The 24,541-nt window shown below is 39.5% G+C and overlaps 1 long non-coding RNA gene across 1 annotated transcript; it reads left to right on the top strand.

The window, feature by feature from the left end:
• Positions 1 to 19,925: 19,925 nt before the first annotated feature.
• On the top strand, positions 19,926 to 24,316 carry LOC146332765 (uncharacterized). Its single transcript, XR_014771262.1, has 2 exons — positions 19,926 to 21,447; positions 24,148 to 24,316. It is a non-coding gene; the product is annotated as an uncharacterized LOC146332765 (long non-coding RNA).
• Positions 24,317 to 24,541: the final 225 nt, after the last annotated feature.

Here is a 24,541-nt window from a genome sequence, read left to right as displayed (position 1 = left end):
GGGAGTGTGTTGCTGTTACTTCCTCACACCTTAAATTGAAAATTCTTATCACATTGTTCAATAAACTATTGCAAAGTTCATTAGTAAAGTTTAGACTTTGCTTAAAGATGAGATCATTTCCACATTGAAGTAGGGTTCTATAAATAACTACTTATACGTGGCCCTAGTTAGGGTTAGTGAAATTTGTTGTTTGTGACTTTGGAGGGTGTTGTTGTTTTGTCAAGAGAGAGGAGGATGCTGAGCTGCTAGCAGGCTTATACCCACAGTCTACATCATCTGATTCAGACTAGATGGTACTTAGCTTCTATGTCATCCATTAATCATAGAACATCCAAAGACAGTAAGACAGACACTTAACAACAGGATGGCGTACAATTAAAAAAAACAAAAAACAAAAACAATTGTACATTTACTCATATAACTAATTTAGATCTCACTTTCCTGCTTTAATTGTTTCACAAAATATAGATGTTGGTTGTCATAATTATGGGTGTTTGCATTGCTCGGCATCATCTAAACAGAAAGGGGCTGATAAAGCTGGATGAAGAATTTTAAAAATGAAAATTTCTGCAAGTGTGAAAGAAAAGAAAATGTACTGTTTGCTCTCAGTATCAAGAATACGGCATAGAGCCGCATTCTGCCACGACAACGTTATTAAACTCTTTGGAGATAACATTACATAGCTCTCTCTCACACTCTCTCTCTCTCTCTCTCTCTCTCTCTCTCTCTCTCTCTCTCTCTCTCTCTCTCTCTCTCTCTCTCTCTCTCTCGCTCACTCACTCACTCACTCACTCACTCACTCACTCACACACACACATGCACACAGACTTAATCTCTGCCTCTCTTTACCTCTCACTCTTATCTGTGACATTATCCACATTTTCCTGTTCAGTTTGGTCGCACGTTGTCTCTCCTTCCCCTCTGCAGCCGTCCCTCAGACCTGCAGGCAGCGTCACCCTGGCTGAAGTGATTTCCTCTTTCCTTCTCATGCCGTTAGTTGATTTATACATCCAGCTGCATGTCCAGATGCACATCCAGATGCATGCAAACATCAGACACATTTGAAATAAAATTTGCGTGATTCTGACTGAGGAGCTAATTTGCCTTTTTTTTTCACTTTGGTTAGACAATTAACACTAGCTCAAAGCTGTGTGTCTCACTTTTCACATTCTTACCTACTGTTTAATAATGCTGCTTAATTTAGAATGGCAATAAACCCTGCGCTCTGCTGTCTGGTTGTACCTTCCAGCCAATCAGAATAAAGAATTATCCATGCCCAAAGCAATTATCTCAAACATAACATTCATGTTTCACTTCGGATCTTTCCTGGTAACAACTTTAACAGTGTTGTTGACTGATCTTGTCACTTCACATGCTGCCACTTTGCACTGAAATTTTGACAGTTTCTGTCGGCATATTGGAAGCTACCTTTCCTGTCACACAGGTTCATCCTGCATTTGATATTTTTGTTGTGACAACATATGTGATATGTTTAAACAGTAAGAGGGGACAGCGAGGGGCTGGTAGATGTTTTTATTTTACTATGACTTGAATTTAAACAGAAGAGACAATGCATTTATAACACCCTACTTAATATGAAAAGATTTAATCAGGAAACGAGGAGAATACAATACAAAAAAACATATTACGTTTCCCTCTTCCAACACACCTGATTCAGATGATGAGCACGTTGTCAAGTCTCTGCAGAAGCCTGATGACGACCTGTTCTTTTAAATCAGGTGAGTTGAAGGGAAACATCTAAAAAATGCACCATAGTCTTGCCTTTTGTGTTTAGAATTTGGCAAGACAAACATCCTCTCCCCTTTATTGCAGACACACATATTACTTATGACAGTAATACAATTATTAGGATCAGAAAAGTAGGTGCAGGAATTTGATTAAGTGCAGTGGACCTTGAGACGACCTCTGCCTCAGAACAAGGAGAACAAAGCAACCAGAACAGCCAAACCAAATGTCAATGCAAGCGATGCGGTTGACCCAGACAAAAAAAGAGGGAAGCGAGCTGGGCTGAGAGCTAAGTTAACACGGCTTAGACCTAATGCTGCTGCTCTGAGTCTCTTCCTGGCCAAAGTCCGGTCGCTGTTGAATAAAATGGATGAGATAAGACTCAACTAAGGCTGGGCCCACACTACATGAGTTTTAAAATCTGGTTGCACCGCATCAGGAGAGACTAGGGCGGCTGTGATTCAGTGGTAGCACGGGGTCATCCACTAATCGGAACATTAGCGGTTTGATCTCCGGCTCCCTCGAGTCCGCATGCTGAAGTATCCTTGGGCAAGATACCTAACTTCAAATGGCCCCTGAAGGTATAGCCATCGGTGTGTGAGGTTTTTGTGAATGGTTAGTTTCCAAAGAGCAGAGGCATGGCAGCCTCTGCCATTACTATAGAAATGGATTGAACGTGTTGTAAAGTGATTTGGAAGACTAGAAGTGTCTCATGGGGAAGCAGATGTAAACAATGGAGACAGACATAATGGAGCAACTCGCTGCAGTAACGTTTTGCAGTGAGAAAAAACAAAAGTACAAGTTAAACAAGGTGAAATGAGAAAATATTTTGGGAAACACGCTGTCTATGTCTCCAGTGAGAACTGGAGGTGATAATTCAATAGTTTTGATATCTGTCAACAGATGCAAATTAATATTAGCCACAAGGACTAGAGTTTACCATTGCTTGGCAACACCTCTATGTCACTTCTATACTGACATAATCATCCAGATTTTAAGTTGTTATTATCAAACATGTTTGATATTTACGATTCACAATCATGGAGAGTCCAGTCCAGTCAGTAACATTAAGATTATGTCTGCAAATGCCTCACACTACATGATCATTTGGACAGATTATTTGGTCAGACCTCTGAGAGAGGTGAATCGGACCCAAAATCTGTCCAGCTGACTCAGCAACAGGAAACCTAAGACTGCTGTGCGCTCATTTTAAGAGAGACCTGGCTCCTGGATGAACACAGGTGGAGTGTATTCAGGGCTGACTGAACACAAGACTCCAGTAAGATGAGAAGGAGCGGTCTCTGTGTCTATATCAGTGATGCTCGGTGCTCAAATGCAGTCAGAGTGTATGGAAAATGTTCAACGGATGTGGAATTGTTATTGTTAAGATGTCAACCAGAAAAATGCCCATAACATCAGCATCAGTGATATCAGGAGATGACGTACTTGTGTGCATCTCCTCATATCCCTATTAGTTTGCTTAATTATATGCTTAATATAATTTACTCAAAATATTGCCATGTAAACTGCTGCACTAAGCAAACTAGAATCTCCAACCACAATGAGGGGTATAGGTGGTCTTATTAATGACATGCAAGCCAGAGATGAATAGAATACTCTTTTCATGGTATTTACAACACACATCTCACACATCCATGTGTTTGTATCACATACCATAAAAACTGCCCAGCATCGATGCAGTTTCAACACTGGTTGGTCCTTATTCGATGCTCTTCACTCACTGATTCCCCTTTTCTGGCTTCTTAAAAATTAAATATTCAGTGAATGTACAACTTCACTCTAAAGAAATCCTGAAAACAAGTTGGGAGTCGCCAAGATGCCTTACCTTATTGTCTCTGCTTACTGTGTAAAGTCATTAGATATATACTGTTAAATAAAATACATCAATAGTGTTCATTGCCTCAGGTTTAACTTGGCAATCAAATGAAAAATAGAAGAAAACTGAGTGCATATCAGAACCATACAAAGAAAAAGGTGATGGTCATGAGCAAAAATAGCCATCCTATCTGTTAGAACATGTGAAATTACATTTAAAGTGGAAATAATTGGGAATGAGGGTAGAGAGAATAATATATGTTATCTTCAGTAACATCAACAGAGGTTAAATGACTCTTTTAGTACCAGCAGGTGCATCAGTACCGAGGTGTGGGAACTGTGACCATATGGCGATGATAGGTCACAGTAGACAAAGGTCCAGAGAGAGTGCCTGAACAAACCTATGCTGGCAGGTAAAATTAAAAACACCCTGTCAAAACGCAAACAAAATTAACTGCCTGCTTTAATCCCAAGGGATGCTGCCTTGCAGGTGCATATCTGTCTGCGTTTTGGCCTCTGGCCCTGGTCTGGCAGAGGAGCGAAGCATAAGGTAAATGAAGTGGAGAACATGGTCGAGCCTGGTGGGTGGCAGGCACAGGGCAGAGGGGTGCCAGCCTGCCTGTCCCCTCCTTGGACAGAGAGGGTTAGGGGGCAATAGAGACAGCGTCTGAGCTGGATGAAACAGTCCCAGACATCAAACAGCGTGAGGTCTTACAAGGCTCATTAGGAAAGAGGCTGCAAGTCTTTTAGCCGCCTCTTTATTGTGTTAAATAGGCACACACGTTTTTGTTCCCATGGTGAGCTATACGGCTCATTTTCAGGGTGTGAGATGTTAGAAACATAAAGAGGAGTGAGGACAAAAACAGCAACACAATTTAATACAATAGCCCTGTTGTAAGTGCTACATTTGTATAGCTCAAAACACTGTATTTGTGTTTGGCTGCAGTGGAATGTAACCAAATATATTTACTCAATTATGCAATTGCTTCTCTCTGTGTGTGCATGATCAACAGACCTGCATCTTGTCGGCAGTTAATCTTGAATACTACTGGACCCATCAGCCTTTTTTGTGCACATTCATGGCTCTATGCTAAAAGTCAAACCTTGAAATCTTTGTTTCTGGCTCCACGCCAGTGAAAGTCATGCCACAGCAATTAAGTGTTCAGGTCATCCCATTCTTGTGAATGTGCTATAGTAGTAGTTTCTTTAGACTTCACACAAATTACCATTTGGGGTAAAGGATGAACTGATTAGATTTTGGTGGTCAAATGTCAAAGTCACATGACCTCACTAAACCCATTTTTTGCCATAACTCAATAATTAAGTCACTAATTATGACAAAATTACACACGTCTGATAAGATAAAATGATGAAGTGATGATATTTTAAATCCAAAAGGTCAGCTTCACTGTGACATCATAATGTTCAACCCTCTATCAGTCCTCTGTGCTCCTGTGCTAAAAAAGTGAAGACAGCAAGTTTCTCACAAAAATATTCATTGGAATCACACGTGTATAGTGAGAACTTCCATTTTGCCAGAAAATACTTTTAATATCTTTTATTAAATTCCCTAAAAGTTATAATTCAATATAGGGGTAAGTTCCATATTAAATTCCATCTTCATTCTTCATTACATACATTAATGTATGAGTAAAATGGTCTAATAGCATTGTGTATATTAATATAAAAATCACGAGGGCCATTTTGCTGAATTAAGTGCTTTTACATTTAATACTTTCTGTACATTTCCCTGATTATATTGACATATTTTTACATATGTAACATTTTCAATGCAGGATTTTTACTTGTAATGGAGAATATTTGCAGTGTGGTAGTGTGTAGTACTTTTATTTTCCATCATCTGAATACTTCTGAATTCTCCACCACTGCCGTTTGACCTGAAGCAGTGTTGATTCACTTCTATGGTATTTATTATGGCTAATATTTTGGTTGCATTATATTATAAGCTGTACCAAATATTGCTCTTATTACTATACTCTTGCACAACTAGAATAATGGCAAAAAATAGTCACTAATTTGGAATTACTGTCTGAAACAAAATTTCTACATCCCCACGTCTGGCACAGAATGTGATAATACACGATTTGCTGCACAACAAAACAGCAGTAATATGAATATTCTAATAATGTGCTGAGGTAGACCGGATAATGAGAACACCTCTCCTACAAAGGTGTGTCATATTAGGTTTAATGGCAATTATCAGCATTTGTCAGCTATGAAAGAACACAGTATCAGATTATCTGTGCCACCAAAACATGAGAAACTGTCAAAAAAAAAAAAAAAATTGCAAAATCATTTAATATATCAGAGAGAACTCAAGGTTTCCCCACCAAATGTCAAATAAAAATAAAGACCCTGCTTTCAGAGGAAGAAACTGAACTAGTCAACATGGATATGATGGGCACATAAAAAGAATTGACAAATCCATTCAAGTTAATATGACCCACATTTGTTGCTGCGGTGATGTAAGTACTTCAAAGTTTAAGTTCTTTTTCATGAATAGTTTACAATATTTTGTCGTTATTCTGTCTTCTGTACGTCAAAGTATCTCTGATTCTTTAGACAAGAGACAAATGGGAATTATCACACTTTCACATCAAGGAGGGATTTTTCTTCCTTTTCTTTTCTTTAAAAAATCTTGACAGTTTACATCTTCAGTCCAGCTTGTTTTTTCTAAATTAGAACAACTGCAGTCAGTATGTGACGTTTTATCACAGATTGCCTTTCATCATGTTCTCATAACAAAACATTTATTTTATATATTTGTACCTGGTATTAATTATAGCAAGTGTATTGACAAATGCACCAACTTAGTTGTGATTAACAGACAGTTTGGCTGTAAACTAATACATGTAACATTTGTTTACAAGTCTTGGATCAGGCAAAAGAACTAGGCTGTAGGCTGTCTGGAGAAAGATTGACCAATCACAAAACATGAGTATTTGAACACCTGGGAATGAGAAATGAGAAATGAGAAATCAGTAAAGTCTCCTGTCATGGGTTAGATTTTCTAAAGCTTGCAAACAGAGTCACAAGGATGAACAGAAATCTAGTTTTCCTTTAGACCACTTCAATTGCATTATGCTTAAAGGAGCAATACCTAACAAATGGTATTCAGAAATTACTACTGGAGTCTAAATAGCGAGTTGGAGCCATAGATGGTATATTGAATAGGTTCCTCATTTTATATACTCTCTGTGGTTGAAGTGAGTTGTTTCCCCCATCCTCTCCTCCCCCAGACTCCAGGAGTCTCAGGCAAGCTGCAGGAACACTGCAAGACGATATTTTACAATTTACAATTTCATTCAGCAGACGCTTTTATCCGAAATGAAATTTATCTAAGAGCTGATACAGCACAAGCGAGGATCTAGCCAGGAGAGAACAACACGAATGTTCTCTTCTCACAGTAACAAGCAACAGCAAGTCTATACACTGTACGTTGATCAGCTGTTTATAACTGTCAGCTGTCTGTCAATGTAAAGTTAAGCCTGTTATCCAAAAAAACAGAAACCCACTGCTCTGAAAACACACACTGTGGAGTTGGAGTTCAGTTATGGTCTGTATTACTGCCTACAAGACTCCATCAACATATTGCTCAATTTAAACTTTAGACACATTTATTCCTTCTAAAGGATTATTAATGACAACCCATAAGTAGACACTTAATCACTCTGCAAACATTCAGCATTAATTTGAACCCTAATTAATGTAAAACAGGCAAACAATAACAAAGACATTGTCCAAAGACATTTATTTATGACTCCAGAAAGAACAGCACAACTCCCCAATACTAAGTCTGGACCTATCTCGGCAACCATTAATATTTAACATGCACATTTAAGCAATGTGATCTCCTTTTGATAGCAAATGTAATAACTAATATTTTTTCACTTCCATTCACCGAGCGTCTCCTGAAACTGCTTTGAATTTAAAACTTCCCAGTTTGCCGTCCACCTGCAAAATAGCCCCTGTGAATTTAGCTTTGGTGCGCTGTTTCTTTGAGCTAAGTCTGTGAAAACACAAGGATGCAAATAATGTTGAATTGTCATTTTAAAGACTGGGGTGAAGGCAAAGTGGATTGCTTTTCCTGTCTTACGTGACTTTTGCATAACTACTGTATTAAAAAGGCTCCCTGCCCAAACTTCCATTAGCACCATCTTCCCTGTGGAGAATATTGTCAGTGTGAGAAAATGGCTTCTAATTTTTATACATATTGGCATTTTCAAACTGCTGATTGCTGATTGCTGTCACACAGAGATTGTTTTATAATAGTAATCCTTCTGTATCACAGTTCTGTGGACATTTAAAATTCTGAAATTGAATATACATTGTGCAGAGGCTGTGGTAGAAAGATAGTGGTGTACTGTATTCTCTGAAAACCTTATTGTTCACTAGCAAATGGAAAATAACGATTGTATTAAGCAATAAAAATTATCACACTCCTATTATTGTGGGTGTAAACAGGCTGGCACATTAAATATCAGACAGGGTGCTGCTTTCTATTAAACCAATCAATTATACTGATCAGCCTTACAAAGACATTTCATCATGTTGAAGGCTCATATGAATGTGCTGCTATCAGTCAGGAAATCAGAGATCCACCACTTGGAAATAGCTGTGGGGAATATCTGAAAAAATGGCACCAAATGCCAATAAATGAGCGTTTAGCAGAGCTGTCAACAAAGCAAACTTAATTTAGTTTTTAAGGACAGCACTGTTGGTCTGTTGGTCTGATGGATGGCCCATCTTTCTTTTGGTCCTGTCTGAAATATTTCAGCAACTATTGGATAACACCATTAGCAATATATTTATGTTAAGGGTTAGTAGGTGGGGCAAGGCCCTTTCCAGTGATGTTCCTGCTTTCATTCACAACACGGCCTTCATGGCATATCCACTATAATGTTTCAAGGTCTTGAGGTGGGAAATTGCCAGTGCAGATTTCCCAGAAATTTGATTCTGGCTCTCATTCATACATGATGACTACCAGGGAAAATGCTGGAACATTTCTTGAAAAGGCTGCGTTTGAGTGAGGCTTAACGTTCAGCATGAATGAGCCTTCTGCTTGTCTGTATTATAATGAACTACAAACACAATGCAAAGATCGTCGCCCATTCAGTCCAATGAGAATTGCTCGCCTGAGTTTTCTTGCTTCCAGGTTTAATTCCTGGATATATGGAGCACTGAACATGCACAGTAGTCTTTCCCCTTTGCCCCCACCCACCAGCTCCCACATAGACTTTACACTGTAACGACATCGCAGATTTTTAAATTGCTTTTCTCGGCCCAATGAGAGTTTTACAACTAGAAAGGGTCATATTTACCAAACTGACCTACAGTTTGAGGTGTCCTGTCAACAGTTTTACGGATTTCTCTTTTAGAATGGTGACCAATGGGCAAAATGCTTTTTGGTCCGTAGGAGAATTTTTCGCTGCAATACCACGAGTGGCTGAATGGCAATGCACTATTTAACTTCTATTACATCTATGCTCTGTTCTCAAAAAATCTCTCAAAATTTTATATTAAATCTCACATTGAAGAGATTATAAACACATTTCCATATATTTAAAGACTTAAAGAAATGAATGAGTAAATCCCAAAACAAACAACGATGTAAACAAACCAGTGTTCATTGTCCTTAGATTCAGTCACTGTTCAATGGAGCTGAATCAGATAGATACATAGATAGATAAATACATGTGTTAATTTGTTTTTCTGTAAGGCATGAAAGACTTAATGTGTTTTTCCACACTTAATTATTTCATCAGCGGAGTATAATCATATTTGGAGTAATGCCCTGGGGACATTATAAATTTGGTCCTGGTATACTGGGAAAGAACCAATGCTAGTTAACATATCAACATTTTTGCGGTGTATTAAATTAATTTGCTATTTAATAGAAAATCAAAATTCTGTCTGTTTCCCCTTGGGTATAATTTCCCATTTGTGAATATTAAATGGAAATTTAGAACAAAGATATAGGAGATCAGTAAAGGTCAAGTATCTGCTAACAAGCCCTCTCTGCATGTAAACAAATTTCAATCAGGAGAGACTAAGAGTAAAAGAGAAATGGTTTATTGGCACGTGCATGAGATATGAAACATGAACAGTCTTTGGCGGTTAGACCCCAATGAGGTGAAACAATATGTATATATAAATGGGGGTGATGAAGCTGTAGTGAAGAGAACCCCCCCGGGGTCTAGACACTGGTGGTGGTGGTGATGATGAGGTGCAAAGCAGAGACTGGTGAGGTGAAGTGGCTCTGGACTCCTGCTGCCTGGACCTGAAGGCTGGAGGAGAGGGCGTCAGGGAGGATCGAGGTGAACATCTTGTGGCTACGTGGGTCCAATGACTGGAGGAGAGAGAGCTGGAGGAGGGTCGCACGACTGACTGAATGACAACTGATGGAGCAAAGATAGAGACGATTTAAAGTTTTGGCAGCAGCAAATTGACTGGCTATCGCGACCGTGGCAAAATCTGATTGGATAGTAAAGACGAAGGTGAACACCCACAAACAGCTGATTAGAGGGAATAGGAGGAGAGAGTTGGAGTAAAGGAAAGTTATGAATGAAGGCAGTGTAATAGAAGGTCTTCCTGATTGAACTTACGCTGAGCTTCATGTCTTGTATCTTTCAAAATGGCTCTTTTTGGACTGGAGAAAAAATGTGAAAACAATGAAATCATTCCTCATTTTACAACGTGACATGCGGTGCTTCCCTCACATGACATACGTGGGGGAGACCAGGAAGTGTTGTAACCCTGGGTTAGTTGCAACACTGTCAGTATGACCATTCAGAAAAGTGCTGCAGTGATGTCATCAATATCGTACATTTCCTTTTTGAGCTCATGGCATGTTTCTGTGAGCAACGTTATGGATTTTGTAAAAGATTTTCAGGTAAAAAACTACAGCAAGAAACTACAATATGTTATATTTATTATTCTTAAATATTGTAGTAGAATTTAAGTACATACTTGTATTTTATTTTAGTAATTTCTCTATGTCTATATACTTTTCTATTCTTGAATGAGAAGATTTGTAACGTGAGCATTTTCCCCCACATGGATCAAAAAAGTATTTCTGATTCTGAGCAAGATTATGTTTTGTCTGGTGTTGATTGTCTTGTAGATACAATAGTTTGACTTGCATAACCTAAAAAAGCAGTTTCTCTATTTTAATTTGATGCTTTGGCCTGAAGCCCACATGCTAAAACAGTTTGTATGGCTACTTGGGGTGGGGGTAGTTCATTATGAAAAATTCAGCATTATATGCATGAAACACTTTGCAAGCACAAAGCAAAAAGAAGTGTGGCTCGAGTGTGTGTAACCCCCCCCCCCCCCTTTAACATTGGCATTACTTCCTCCTGTGTCTGATTAGATCCTTGCCTATTTAGTTGTAGTGTTTCTCTGTTTTTGTGTCAGTTTATTGTCACCCTTTGGTGTCACCCCTGTGTTTCAGCTCTTTGTTGCATTTGCTCAACATTATTGCCTTTGTTGGATTTGTTTGTTTTCTGGACTGCAATTTTGACCTGCCTGCTCTGCAAGTAAACTTTTGTTTATTGTTTCATTATTAAATCACATTTTGAACTCCTTCTGCTTTACCCAATCTGTATTTGAGTCTACCATCTCATTAAGTTTTGACACACACTGTGACAAAACTATCAAAGTTTGAGAAAATGAGCAACTACTGAGTTACTGATGCTCAAACAAAAAGTGTTCCAACCATCCCCGGTCTCCCCTCCAAAAATAAGGATGCCTTTTGACTTACGAATATTTTAGAGCATAAACTGACGTGCTTCTAACAAAATGTTGCCGGCGTTTGTTCAAATTTAGCTTTTGGGCTTCCTTAACTGATCATTAACTCCCAATCCCCCCTGTACATCTAAACACAAAACAACAATAGTTCAGTGGGTCTATTTTACACAGCCACCCCCTGCTGCTGAGCCTCCTAATGGGTGTGCCATCATGAAAATAAAGTGTCATTTCCCCTTTTCCAATGAATTATTTGCCATTAATTTCCATTTGAAATCTACAGTCTAATTAACAGGTTTGAAACTACATCAACAGTGGTGATAACCACTGTTTTATTAATAGAACATGCCTTTTGCAGAGTCTGCACACAAAGCCAAGGCAAAGATGGATGTCTTGGCTTTAATTAACCAGAATTATTTACTGACTAGGGCTGGCTTATGGGAGCATCACTCATGTAATGGATATATTAGCAAAAGACTGAAGGGATTAGCTTCTGTGGAATTAACAGACTGTGGGCAGTTCATCATGTAGTGATGGTAATATACAATATTTATACTATATTTATAAACCAATAGTGAATGCTGTATGTGCATATACATGTGAATATGATCACACATGTGCGTATTTGTTGTTTCTCCAGCAGAAAACACTTTGCATCCTTGACAGGATGGATAACAGAATGATGCCATCTGTTGTTCATCATGAAGCCCATGCCAAGAGTGTTTTCCTAAATCCGATATACAATGCCGATCGCTGGAGTCGCACATCCAGTGGGACTGAACTGCTGTTACATTCATGTGTCTTTCAAAAGTTTCTCACTATCTTTTCATTATTGTCATATCTCAAACTTTATGATCACAGACAAGGAATCTGCGCCTGCATACAGTTGAGGCCTTGCCCTTTCAGCTGGCGAGCAGCCGAATCAAAAGCTATATAATAACTTCCAGTGATGTCCTCTGATCTGCCTCTCCTGCAGGGCTTCTCCTCTTTTGAATGAGCCTTACAGTATTTCAGCTGTTTGGCCTTCAATCCCTGCCCAACATCAGTGTATAAATGTCCTGCTGTGTACAGTATGGGCTGCTTCATATCGTATGTATTTCCATGAAAGACTACCCATAATGGGGATATAGTATACGATATATCTTTAACTTTAAGTGTATGAATATTTTCAATGCATTGTTCTAAATATGGAATGCACTTCCCTTGCAGTGACTTTCTGAAATAACTTTTTACTTTGAAAATGATTTGCCTGCTTAAGATGCTTTTTCAATACAGAATCACATCTTTCAAATCCTTTCATCAAAGCTTGCAGTCTTTGTGTGAAAGTAACATTATGTACCGAGGCAAAGTTATTGATTTCTCTGATTCAGGGAGCAGACGGCACCTTTACCTTTACTTTCAAATGCTCCATGACGGTGAAGACACATGCTTTACCGGATCTAAAACCATTCTGTGCTGCCTGTTTGTTGGTACAGTACATCCTGACACCAAAAACTGCTTTGTGCTGCTGGACTGTTGGAATGCTCATCCTCACTGGCTCAAGGTTAGTCACTTAATACCAAGCCGTTTTGTTTTGTTTGCTTTGCTATTTTTTTGCTTTTCATCTGAACCGGCACTAGCTGGTCTTTCTCATACTTTTATAATTATAAGATGCCTCAGGAATGTAGTATAGCCATACTTTTCGAACATTTGGTGGTGGTATCTCGGCACACTGAACTGCCAACTCCATAAAATACACCACTGTGCTCAAGTTTTGTTGCTACTTGGTGCTCATTTTGGTCATTTTGTTCGTCTGTAATATATTCACTGTAATAAAATAAATCATAAAACCTGATATGTCAGAGATCAATGAAACATGTTAAGTTGAAATTCTCCCTTCTCTGACAACAAATCCTTCAGCCATGGTGTCCTCCTTTGAAATTTCTGCTCCAGGCCAAAATAACTGTTTTGTAAGAAGTCATTAGAAATCTATTAGATGGAATAGATGTTTATAACTGTTAAATTGAGCAACATGTTAGTGGAGTGGCTGACAGTGAAACAGGCAGCTTTTGTTATCAGGAGAACGGGCTTAACTTTGCATTGACAGACAGTTATAAATAGCTGATCAACTTACAGTGTAAGACTCGTTCTCACTTGTTATTGTCGGTTTACAACGTTGTACTTGTCTTGCACCCTTGCAGTGCTCCTGCAGCCTGCCAAAGATTCGTCACATCTGGAGAGGAGGGTGTTTTTTGACAATCATCTCTACAAGTTACTGTCAAGCAGATTTTGTATTTGGAAAAAAAAGAAAAATGCATATGTATAAAAATTGAAGTAAAGAACAGGAAAACAAAAACATGACAATAAGAATAAATGAAAACAGAGGGAGGAGGATGCAAAGATATCACATGATGTTGTCCAGATTTAGTTTTGGCTGGCAGCTCTCGACCCAAATTAATTTTGGGCAACTTTGCCTTAAAAGTATGGCCAACCAATACCCAACCCTAAGATATTTGTCTGTATGCTAGTGCAGCCTTTTAAGGAACCTAAAGCTCATGGATACAAACAGATTCTTTACTTAAAGTGGAGGTAATTTTGAGGGACATTAGCCTTGATTTAGCTTTAACTTAATCTGCCTCTAGTTTTGTGGCAATAAAAATTCAATACCCCCTGAAGAAATACATGAACGCAGCGCTACATACAGATTTGTCTTGCATAAATGCATGCATTTACACACACACCAGCCACGCAAACACCCGAGCGCCTGAAGGAATGTCTTTCTAAATAACCTGTTCTTGAATGTCGTGATAAATAAGAGTCACATTGGATTCAAGATTGAATTCCAATAAATAGTTTTGTTCATCTGAAACAAAAGCAATCTATAATGTCGACAATATGTGTGAATGCAATCAAGGGTCTGGCATACAGTGGTGAAAGCTGTGGAGCAGTCGTCCCTGCTTTATGCTTACTTAGATCAGCCTCTGCCTCCAGTGCTGGTGGCCCTCAGTTATGTGGTCTGGTGTGGTCATATTTTAACTTGTGGTAAATGTCAGATGTTGTTGCTATGATTCATGTGAAATGCGAACGGCTAGAAATGGTAAACAGAAAATGGCAAAATCAGCAGGAGATTGGTCTGTGTTTGCAGTTGTGCCGCTGGTCACCACTGAGTCCTGCTTGGCGTTTATTTAACATGACATATTTCAACAGCACCTGGGGAGCAAGGTCATGGCTGCACACACAACACAAACACATACACATGCATGTACACGCACACACACCTGCATTCTTCGAATCATTAATTTAATATCGGACATCCCTGCTGCTTTCTGAAAGAGAGCCACATCTTTGCAAACCTGAAGGGCGACATGTTTTTAATTATTGACATTCAGGTGAGGATAAGCATTTGATGCTGTCTGACCCCGCAGACATGAGTGGCAGTGGGCCGGGTGGGGAGGAGTACAAGAGGCAAGGGGCTGGCGATTTTCAGGGACAAAGAGCCTACTGAGGAGGCAGAGGATTGGGGCTGGGGAGGTGGAGGTGCAGTGATTCACATGCAGTGCAGGAGGCCTCCCTGTATCACCCCCACCCCTCCCCCAAATCCCAGGAGGGCAGGGGGGAATTGATGAAACGAGCAGGAAGGCCTAATTAAAGGCTCTCAGCTCAAACGCATTGATGTATTACATCTATTATGCCACAGTTCGATAGGTCTGCCAGGCCGGGGCTGCCGCGGCTACTGAGTCCCGCCAAACAAACTGAATAAATAATAGCAGCTGAGAGGGAGGGAGAGAGAGAGACAGAAAGAAAGGGAGAGGGGGAGATAAGTCCAACAGGCATAGTTGTGATGAAGCCGGCTATAGCCATAGGCATGTCAAACTGCCTCCGAGATTTATATTATGTATGTAAAGCTCCATTTACAATCTATACAGCAGGAGTTGCAAGCAGGGAATGAAAGAAGTAAAAAAAATATTGTGAGCCAAAGTCAATAAGTGTTGATTTAGAGATTGCCTTACTGACAAAAAATCAGCATGTTTTATTTATTATGCATAGCTATTGTTTATAAATAATATTGAAAAAAATAAAATGCCACTGGTATTTAGAGCTAATTAATGGATCAAGAACAATAACAAAAAAAAAAAAAACATTCACCAACTGGAAAGCAAATAGACCAATCTTCTATAAAATGCAAATTTCAAACTCAACCGCTATATATGTCTGGAGAACTATTAAGGATCCTGCAACATATATTAAGGGCAGGTTCACACCTAACAGTCTGTTTCCTCAGTTGAACGAATGTAAGGATGAGACATTATTTCAATTTTCCAACTGGCCAGGTTTGCTTTTACAAAGACAAAACTCAAATGGTCCAGGATTTGTGTCGAAAAATTGTCATATGTTGGAAATGTTCGCTTATTAGTCAGACAGTCACCGGGTTAAAAGACAACAAATGGCCCAGATTTCTGCTGTATCATACCATCAGGTTCTGTTCATTCTGGTGATGACCTGGAGTGCATATCAGTAGACTTTAGAAGACCGTTCATAAGACGGCGGGTATTAAAAAATTCAATAATACAAGAATTTCTCACTATAGCATGAGTCCAGTCTCCTACCACTTCACTATTTGGCGGCACATACCATTGTACACTTTTGTGATTGGTTCAAATAGTGTTCACACCAGAAATGAAACACTCCAGAATTCACTTAACTCCTTTGAGGCGGGCCAGAGAGCATTTGTCTGTTCCGGACCAGAATTCGAGTCAGACGTTCACACCAATGCAAACGAACCCCACCAAGGGGGTAAATGCTCCAGGGTTCGGGTCAACTGGACTAAACAAGGCTGGTATGAACCCAAAACACTGCCAGCTCAAAAAACAGACAATCAACAACAAAGTTCCAACATATTATGCTCAAAATAAGCTTCAAATAGGCATATTTTGGTCTGAAAAAAGTGTAAGGATAGTTTAGACGTTGCATATTTGTTACCTATCTGCTGCAGTTGATCTCCAGTTGTGGTTGAGATGGCTGCTGTTGTGTTGTATGTTGTGTGTTGCAATTGACCTATCTCACATGTTAATGAAAGTGAAAAATTATTTGTGTATCTGCCCCGTGACTTGGATTTGCTCCAAACTTTAATGGGTTCTTCTTTGGCCCTGCAACCCTCAACAAACCAACAAACAAACTGAACCTTGGTGAAGGTAAAGATATTTAGAATGATACAAAAGATGAAGGAAGTTTGGAAAAAAGGTCTGTTCGCACTGTACTTCATTTCCTTGATGATTGCTTAATGTGCATTCTTGACTGTTTAGCCTATATGAATTCTCAAGCCCACGGTTGGCTTTGAGATCACAGGTCAAATCTGCCAACAACTCAACTGCTTATGGATATTAGTTAATTTGTCACTCATGGTTGATGGGAGGAGTGGAGGAGTTAATGGGGTTGATTTATGCATTTACGTTTGTTTGGGATGACTGAATGCATGTTGATTTGGCGTGTGGAGCGGCTGTGCAGGAGAAGAATGTTCATATGAAGAGAGAGGTGGGGAGGAGCAGGGACGAGGAGTGTAGAAAACAGTGCATGAAATTATGCACACACTTTATGCAGTTGTGTAGGGAGGGATGGAAATGAAATTGGTATGGGGTACATAAAAAGATAAAAAGCCTCATGCTTTTACATTCCACTCTTCACCAAACTCAATATTGTTATTGGCTAATTTACCAGATGAATACAGCTCTTAATGCATTCAATCTCTGCAAAGGCAGATTTTTTTTTCCCGCTATGCTATTGTGTATTCTGTTGTTCGCAATTTCATATCTCAACATGTCACTCATGAACCAAACACATTCACATTTTTCTAACTAGATGGAGCACAATTTTAACTTTACACTGTAACTTTATTTTCCCCCGAAGAAAATTTGTCTGGCAGCCAGGTGAAACACAGAAGATACAAAGACTTGAATATGAGACACATTAAACATGATAAAATACACATATGCTCAAACCCACCATATGAGTTCACATAAAATACAGTGTACATAAAAGTGACACCATTAACATAAAACCTGGAGCACATCCAGCCATCACCCTCCAACTCAGTCATCAGTGATTTCCTTTCTTACTGTGTGCACCATCAACAGTTTCCACATAATAAACCATTTTTACACCAAAATTAAACCATATATACAGGTTTTTGAAACAGAAGAGTTTGTTTTTCTGTTTTTACTCTGATGTGTGCTGGAGGGCATTGCAAAAGGTCTTTTTAAAAGTCTCTGTGTGTTCAGCTCTCAGTGTTTTTGTAGTTTGCAACGGAATCACTGTGGTTAGAAATTTAGTTTCTCTCCTGTGTCGCTGTTTCAGACATTCCTGATTTTGCTGCTTCATGATAAAAGCCTTTAGATAGCAAAATAATGGAGGACGTTTTTGTGAAGATCAGAGTTGGAGCCAGAAATACTCATGACTGCTGATTGTACCCATTCCATCTGAAGACAAAAGCCAGATTTTAGTGAGTTTTTTTTTCGTCCATTGTGAAAGGGGCTATAGTGACAAGAATATAATTGCACCAGTACTTTTGATTGTCCACGACCAAATACAGCTGTAGTATAGTATGTGATCCCTCTCTGAGTATTCAACAGGGCTGTCCCGGACAAAGGGCCTGATTTACTGAAGGTTTGCACATGTAAAAACGTGTGTAAACTTGATACCACCTGCAAACACATGTGCAAACTGATCTACTAATGGTGCACACTGAGGATAGTGTCTTTCAAGTGTGCAAGGCGACACGCACTGTCCATTTAGTATGTTTGCCTTGATGAATATGTAATATGGGGTGTTGAACCCTAGTGTGCAAAATACTAGGAGGAGAAAATGAAAGTAGGTTGATTTAGCACACACACTGTGATTTGTCAAGCCTGAAAATTATTTGCAGTGACTGTGACTGTGTCTGTATTTAATACATTTTTAAAAAAGGTGCTAATCGGCCCAGTGGCTGCTATTATTGTGGCGAGGAGGAAACACTCTGATTTAGAGTCATTTCTCATGAACTATTTGGGGTATGCATTTATTTTTTATTTTCATTCAATAACCCTTAATTCAGAAAAATTACGCCATAATTAAACATACATTTATTGCATCTTTCTCCCCAGAGCACTTGTTTCTCCTTAGTGTGCACATGTCCTCCCCTTCACACTGCTCCATTGTGGGACCGCTTGGATTGAGAGACCTCACCGCTGCCTGCAACCCAACTCTGATCCCTCTAGCCAGGGCATTTATGGCTATTGTCAGATCAGATACACCATTGACCAGCTGCCTGGTGTGCGCAACATTGGCCCGAGTGTCCACCCTGAGAGCTTGGGCACAGCTCGCACCTCTGGCATAATGAATTTATTATTCTTATTCTAATTCTAATTATTATTCATTTATTTTTTAATTAAGTTTTATTATAAATTTTCTTTTGTTCCTTATATCTTGCCATTAGGCCCTTAGATAGTTTTTAGTCCAATTAGATTTTGCTGTCCAATACGAATATTTGATGATTTGTTCTTTTCTTTTCAGTTCTCTATCAGCCAACATGAGTTTGTTCAACCAGTAAGAGACAAGGTTTAATGCCTTTTGTTGTCCTGCATGTTCAATGCTTATTGGAACAGAGGAACTACAAACCAAACAAAGACATTTTTGGTGAGTTTTACACCGATCGGGCATGACATTATGACCACCTGCCTAATATTGCGTTGGTCCCGTTTTATTGCCAAAACAGCTCTGACCCATTGAGGCATGGACTCCACTAGACCCCTGAAGGTGTGCTGTGGTATCGGACAGCAAGATGTTAGCAGCAGATCCTTTAAGTCCTGTAAGTTGTGAGGTGCGGCCTCCATGGATCAGACTTGTTTGTGCAGCACATCCCACAGATGCTTGATTGGAGTGAGATCTGGGGAATTTGGAGGCCAAGTCAACACCTTAAATTCGTTGTTGTGCTCCTCAAATCATTCCTGAACCATTTTTGCTTTGTGGCACAGAGCATTATCCTGCTGAAAGAGGCCACAGCCATCAGGGAATACTGTTTCCATGAAAGGGTGAACATGGTCTGCAACAATGCTTAGGTACGTGGTACGTGTCAAAGTAACATCCACATGGATAGCAGGACCAAAGGTTCCAAAGGACCAGGCCACCTTCTTCCATTGCTCCGTGGTCCAGTTCTGATGCTCATGTGCCCATTGTTGGCACTTTCTGTGGTGCACAGGTGTCAGCATGGGCACCCTGACTGCTATGCAGCCCCATACACAACAAACTATGATGCACTGTGTATTCTGACACCTTTCTATCAGAACCAGCATTAACTTCTTCAGCAATCTGAGCAAGAGTAGCTCGTCTGTTGGATCAGCCCACACAGACCAGCCTTCGCTCCCCAGGTACATCAGTGAGCCTTGGCCGCCCATGACCCTGTCGCCGGTTCACCACTGTTCCTTCCCTGGACAGCTTTTGATAGAAACTGACCACTGCAGACCGGGAACACCCCATGAGAGCTGCAGTTTTGGAGATCCTCTGACCCAGTCGTCTAGCCATTTAAGTCAAAGCCTTGTCAAACTCACTCAAATCCTTATGCTCGCCCATTATTCCTGCTTCTAACACATCAACTTTGAGGACAAAATGGTCACTTGCTGCCTAATATATCCCACTCACTAACAGGTGCCATGATGACGAGATAATCAGTGTTATTCCCTTTACTTGTCAGTGGTCATAATGTTATACCTGATCAGCGTATTTTATTTCTGCCAAGTTTAAATTCATCTAATGAAGATGAGTTCAAAATTACAGTTTTTCAAAGAGAGAATGGTAAGTTTGGTGAGAGCAAAAAAACAGGTGTTTCTGGTTAAACAGAAGGTATCTTTCTCTTCAAAAAAGGTCTCTCCCTGTAGAGATCAGCAGCATTGACAAAAACAAGCTCAAGCCCTGCATGCGCCTGGTGAAGTGGCTGCAATGAAAATATAAAACACATTTATGATTCCCTTTAATTCCGTATCTGTGTGTTTTTGTAAGCTTTTATGTTTTATCCTGCAACTGTAATGCGCACTGTCTAACAAAGAGAAAAACAAACAACAAATGCTGGACTGGAAGAATCTCAGTCAACCGAGAGGTCTCTGACTAATGACGCAAATATTTGACTCTCAAGGGCAGCACTAGTATTTAAAGCTGAAAATTAGGAACATTTCAACATTCTCAAAAAAAAAGAAACAATTAATTCTCTGCTTCACATTATTATTAAACCAAAATCTCCCAAATGGTCTGTGGACAAGTTTCCATCCAGTAGAGTACATGAAGATATGTGGCGTGGTGAGCCCTTAATGCTCAGATGAAGACAGTAAGCCCTGGGAACATGGAGGACATGAGGTGGATTCTGTTAGTGTAAATCCAGCAGCCAACTACATAGAGAAAGGGATATAAAAAGCAGGACAGCGACAAATTCAGAAGTAGTGCCTTCTGGTTCTGGCAAAGTGACGAAAGAATCCTGTGTGCGTTTGTCTCATCCTTTCTGTATGTGTGTATCTGTGTGTGTGTTGTTGTGACGGTGTGTAAATATATGTCTTTGCTTGCAGAGCACACGGAGGAGCAGATTTGTGAGACAAGCTCGAGCAGTTGCCTTCACAGCAGTGGTGAGATTGGAAGCGAGTGGTTTCTGAGCCAGTGTGACTGATGGCGTCTGTTAGCAGCGACGGCCACAGAGAGGACGTCTTGTACTGGCGGCAGGGGGAAGCTGAAGCTTCCGGAAACAATGCTGTCCTCGGAGAGTCTGCCTGAAATGACAGGACAAGCAGGGCCAGTGTTTCCATTCACAGTCCTCTCAACCTTATGACACTTTTCTCGCTTCCACCTCTCACTTATTATGATGCCTCGTAACACTCCTCGCCTTCCATGTCTGCCTTCTTCTCTCACCTCCTTAACATACTGTATCCCCAGCACCAGAGCGGAGCTCACTCTGTCACAAACAGGCGACTGCCTTACAGGCCAGTCCTGCCTACATGTTTCTGTTTTCCTCCTTTCCAGACAGGCTTTGTAATACCTTTCCCAGGTTCACATAGATACACTGACACAAGCCACCTTCTTTCAATGCACCTGCAACCAAGCAACAGTGTAAGTTATAATTTAGAATTTTCTTTCTGTGATCTTGTTTTGATCAAAGAAACTATATTAGATCAGATTCTAAACTGTTGTTCATCTTGCTAAGTAGCTGACAGGTGCTGATTATTTGATTTTACATGAAACTATAGCAATGATTATACTTAATGGCCTATTCATTATTTGTTACAATATTTAATTTATCAAGGTATTAGCTAATCAATGTCAAACAACCTTTGTGTAGGATTTTTGTTTCAGCTAGTGTTGAGCTTGCAGATTGTGCACACCTTGCTTACCCTCCCGTTCATATCATGTAGAAACATCTGCAAAACTAGAAAAATGAGAAGGCTGTATTTAGAGTGACTGTTTGGTTTGTCCGTTCTGGGCAACATGGTGGCCTCTATGGAGGAGATATAAACAGCTCATTCTAAGGTCACAAAAGCACAATTAATTTTCAAATAAGATTTGGCTGTTCAATACAAATACTGGAAGAATTGCTCTTTTTTTCTTTTTTTTTTAGTTCAGTGCACCACACAAAATTCCTACATCAGCCTACACAGCTGGTCACAGAAAGTTTAAATAAGTAAATAAAATGTTATTTGTATAACACCTTACAAAACAAAGTGCTGCATCATAAAGACATATGAAAAGCAATTGCACATTATCTGACAAAATACCAAAATACATAAATATATACGTATACATGAATACATAAAGTGTGCATTCTTCTATAGTTCTGTTATGCAACCAGTGCACTGCAGAGGATTTCTCTCTATCCAGCGTCACCTCCATACATGTTCCGTGTTCCTTCATGCGGAAGGGTTTATTTCGACCAAACCAAAGCTGGTGGTTGTTGGAACACTCAGAAGATGAGCTAATACATTTTTGGTGAGTTGTAGTTTGTTCCTGTTGAGTTTAAATGAAGCTGACAATGTTAAAATTACAGTTTTGCAAAGGGAGTCTGGTCAGTTTGGTGAGAACAACAGATCAGCTATTTCTCGTTAAACAAAACATATCCTACTCTTAGAAAAAAGGTCTACCTCTGTAGTGACTTTTCCATAATGTTATCAGATACTTTAATAGTTGTTTGAGCCTGTCAGTGCCAAAAATGAGCACAAGCAAGCATCATCTGTCCTGCACACCCCATGGAGCTCTCTGGTGAAGTCGGTCACCTCCACTCCATTTCTATCACACCTCTTTTATCACAGTTAGTTTTGTCTTTAGTGGTGATTTTGAAGTTTACAGCATGTCATGTTGCATTGCACTGTGTTCAGTGATGCAGCTAAAAGACTAAAAAAAAAAGAGCTGAAACTTACTAACATGAGGATTTTAAAAATGAGTGCACCAGCTAATATAAATATATATATATGGTTCCCCTTATTTATAATTCTTCATTGAAATGTTATCCCTTTGTATTTGTTCTAAACTTCTGTCTAATTTATCCTGTTATTGTAATGCACACTGACAAAAAAGCAAACAAACAAATGCACAACTTAAAGAAACTCAGTTGACTGAGGGGTCTCTGACTGATGATTTGAATCTTTGACTTTCAGGGGGCAGCCCCAGAAAACATATAGAGATATTATATTCTATTTCTGCCATTTTCGGCCAATAAAGTAATTCTTACACACTGAACCTTTAAGACAGGCTATAGCAGCAAGCTGTCAGCACTGTCTCATAGAAATTATATTTCTAGTTGTTTTGGTGATATAAGTATGTTGGGTTGAAAACATGATTGATACTGAAAACATTTTTTGAATGCATGTTATTTTAGCATGGAGCTGTTCAGGGTCTATTGTGGGTGTATAAATCACAGGGCTTTCATAAGAGATTTGATTGCATCACGTTTCAAAACATTAAAAGACTTTAAAGTTTTGAAAGTTCAAATTTAACTTTAAAAAACAGGATTTGAAAATAAGATCTGAATGACTGTGCACTCTTACAGTGTCTGCACTGTAATGTTTTCCATGTCATAAATCTGTCTTCAAAGTTTTGAAACTTGCTTTGCAGACATTCAGCACGGTCTTTTCAGAGATTCAAAACACTTTATTCAGAGATTCAGCAGTCTATTATCAAACAGTCTCTTTTTGGACATTCAGATCTGTGCTGTCAGCTTTGCATTCTGGGATTTCTGTCAGGATTTTAACATGAAAAAATGATCTGAAATCTAAAAGTGGGATGTAAGTCACTCATCAATCTCAACGAAATTTTGTTGGTCACACTGGATGCCCTTTACACAACTTGACAAAAAGTGTATATCCGGTGTTTTGAACTGTGCTGCTGTCAGAAGTAGCCAGCGAGCTATGATTCACAGCTGTGCAGCAGCAAAAAGGACCTGTTAGTAAGCTTCACAGGCCAAAAAACTTACTTGACTTAATGACTCAACGTCACTACGTTACTAAGACACTTGTTTAATGAATTATACAAAATGTCGTTGTACTGCAGTTTCCAGAGGACAAGAGGAAAGAGCTTGAGAGACACTAGTACTAACTAGTTTTAAAAACAAACTTTCCTTTATTCTGTCTCTCTCTTCCTATTCCCTCTAATCAGCTGTTTGTAGGCGTTCACCTTCGTCTTTACTATCCAATCAGATTTTGCCACGGTCACGGTAGCCAGTCAGTTTGCTGCTGCCAAACTTTAAATCGCCTCTGTCTTTGCTCCATCAGTTGTCATTCAGTCAGTTGCCCGACCCTCCTCCACCCCTCTCTCCTCCAGTCATCAGACCCAGGAAGCAGATGACGTTCACCTCGATCCTCCCCGACGCCCTCTCCTCCAGACTTCAGGTCCAGGCAGCAGGAGTCCGGAGCCACGTCACCTCACCTTACCGCCAAAGACTTTTCATATTTCATATCTGATTTACGTGTCAATAAACTACTTTCTTTTACTTTTAGTCTCTCCTGATTGAAATGTGATGGTGAGTGAAGCTAAGATAGAAATTTATTAACCCTGTGGGAAATCCTTGCGCTAGAGATTGCACCAATATTGCAAGAATTAAAACAATAAACTAATACAAAATATAAAGTGTATAAGGAGTAACTGAAAAAACTGTGCCTAATAGAATAACAATAGAAGTAATATTTTGATACCAAAGACAGGGGGTTCACACCCT

The sequence above is a fragment of the Lutjanus erythropterus genome, chromosome 1 (assembly GCF_056507025.1).
Source record: "Lutjanus erythropterus isolate fLutEry1 chromosome 1, fLutEry1.hap2, whole genome shotgun sequence".
NCBI lineage: Eukaryota > Metazoa > Chordata > Actinopteri > Lutjaniformes > Lutjanidae > Lutjanus > Lutjanus erythropterus.
This window is presented reverse-complemented; position numbering and strand designations above follow the sequence as displayed.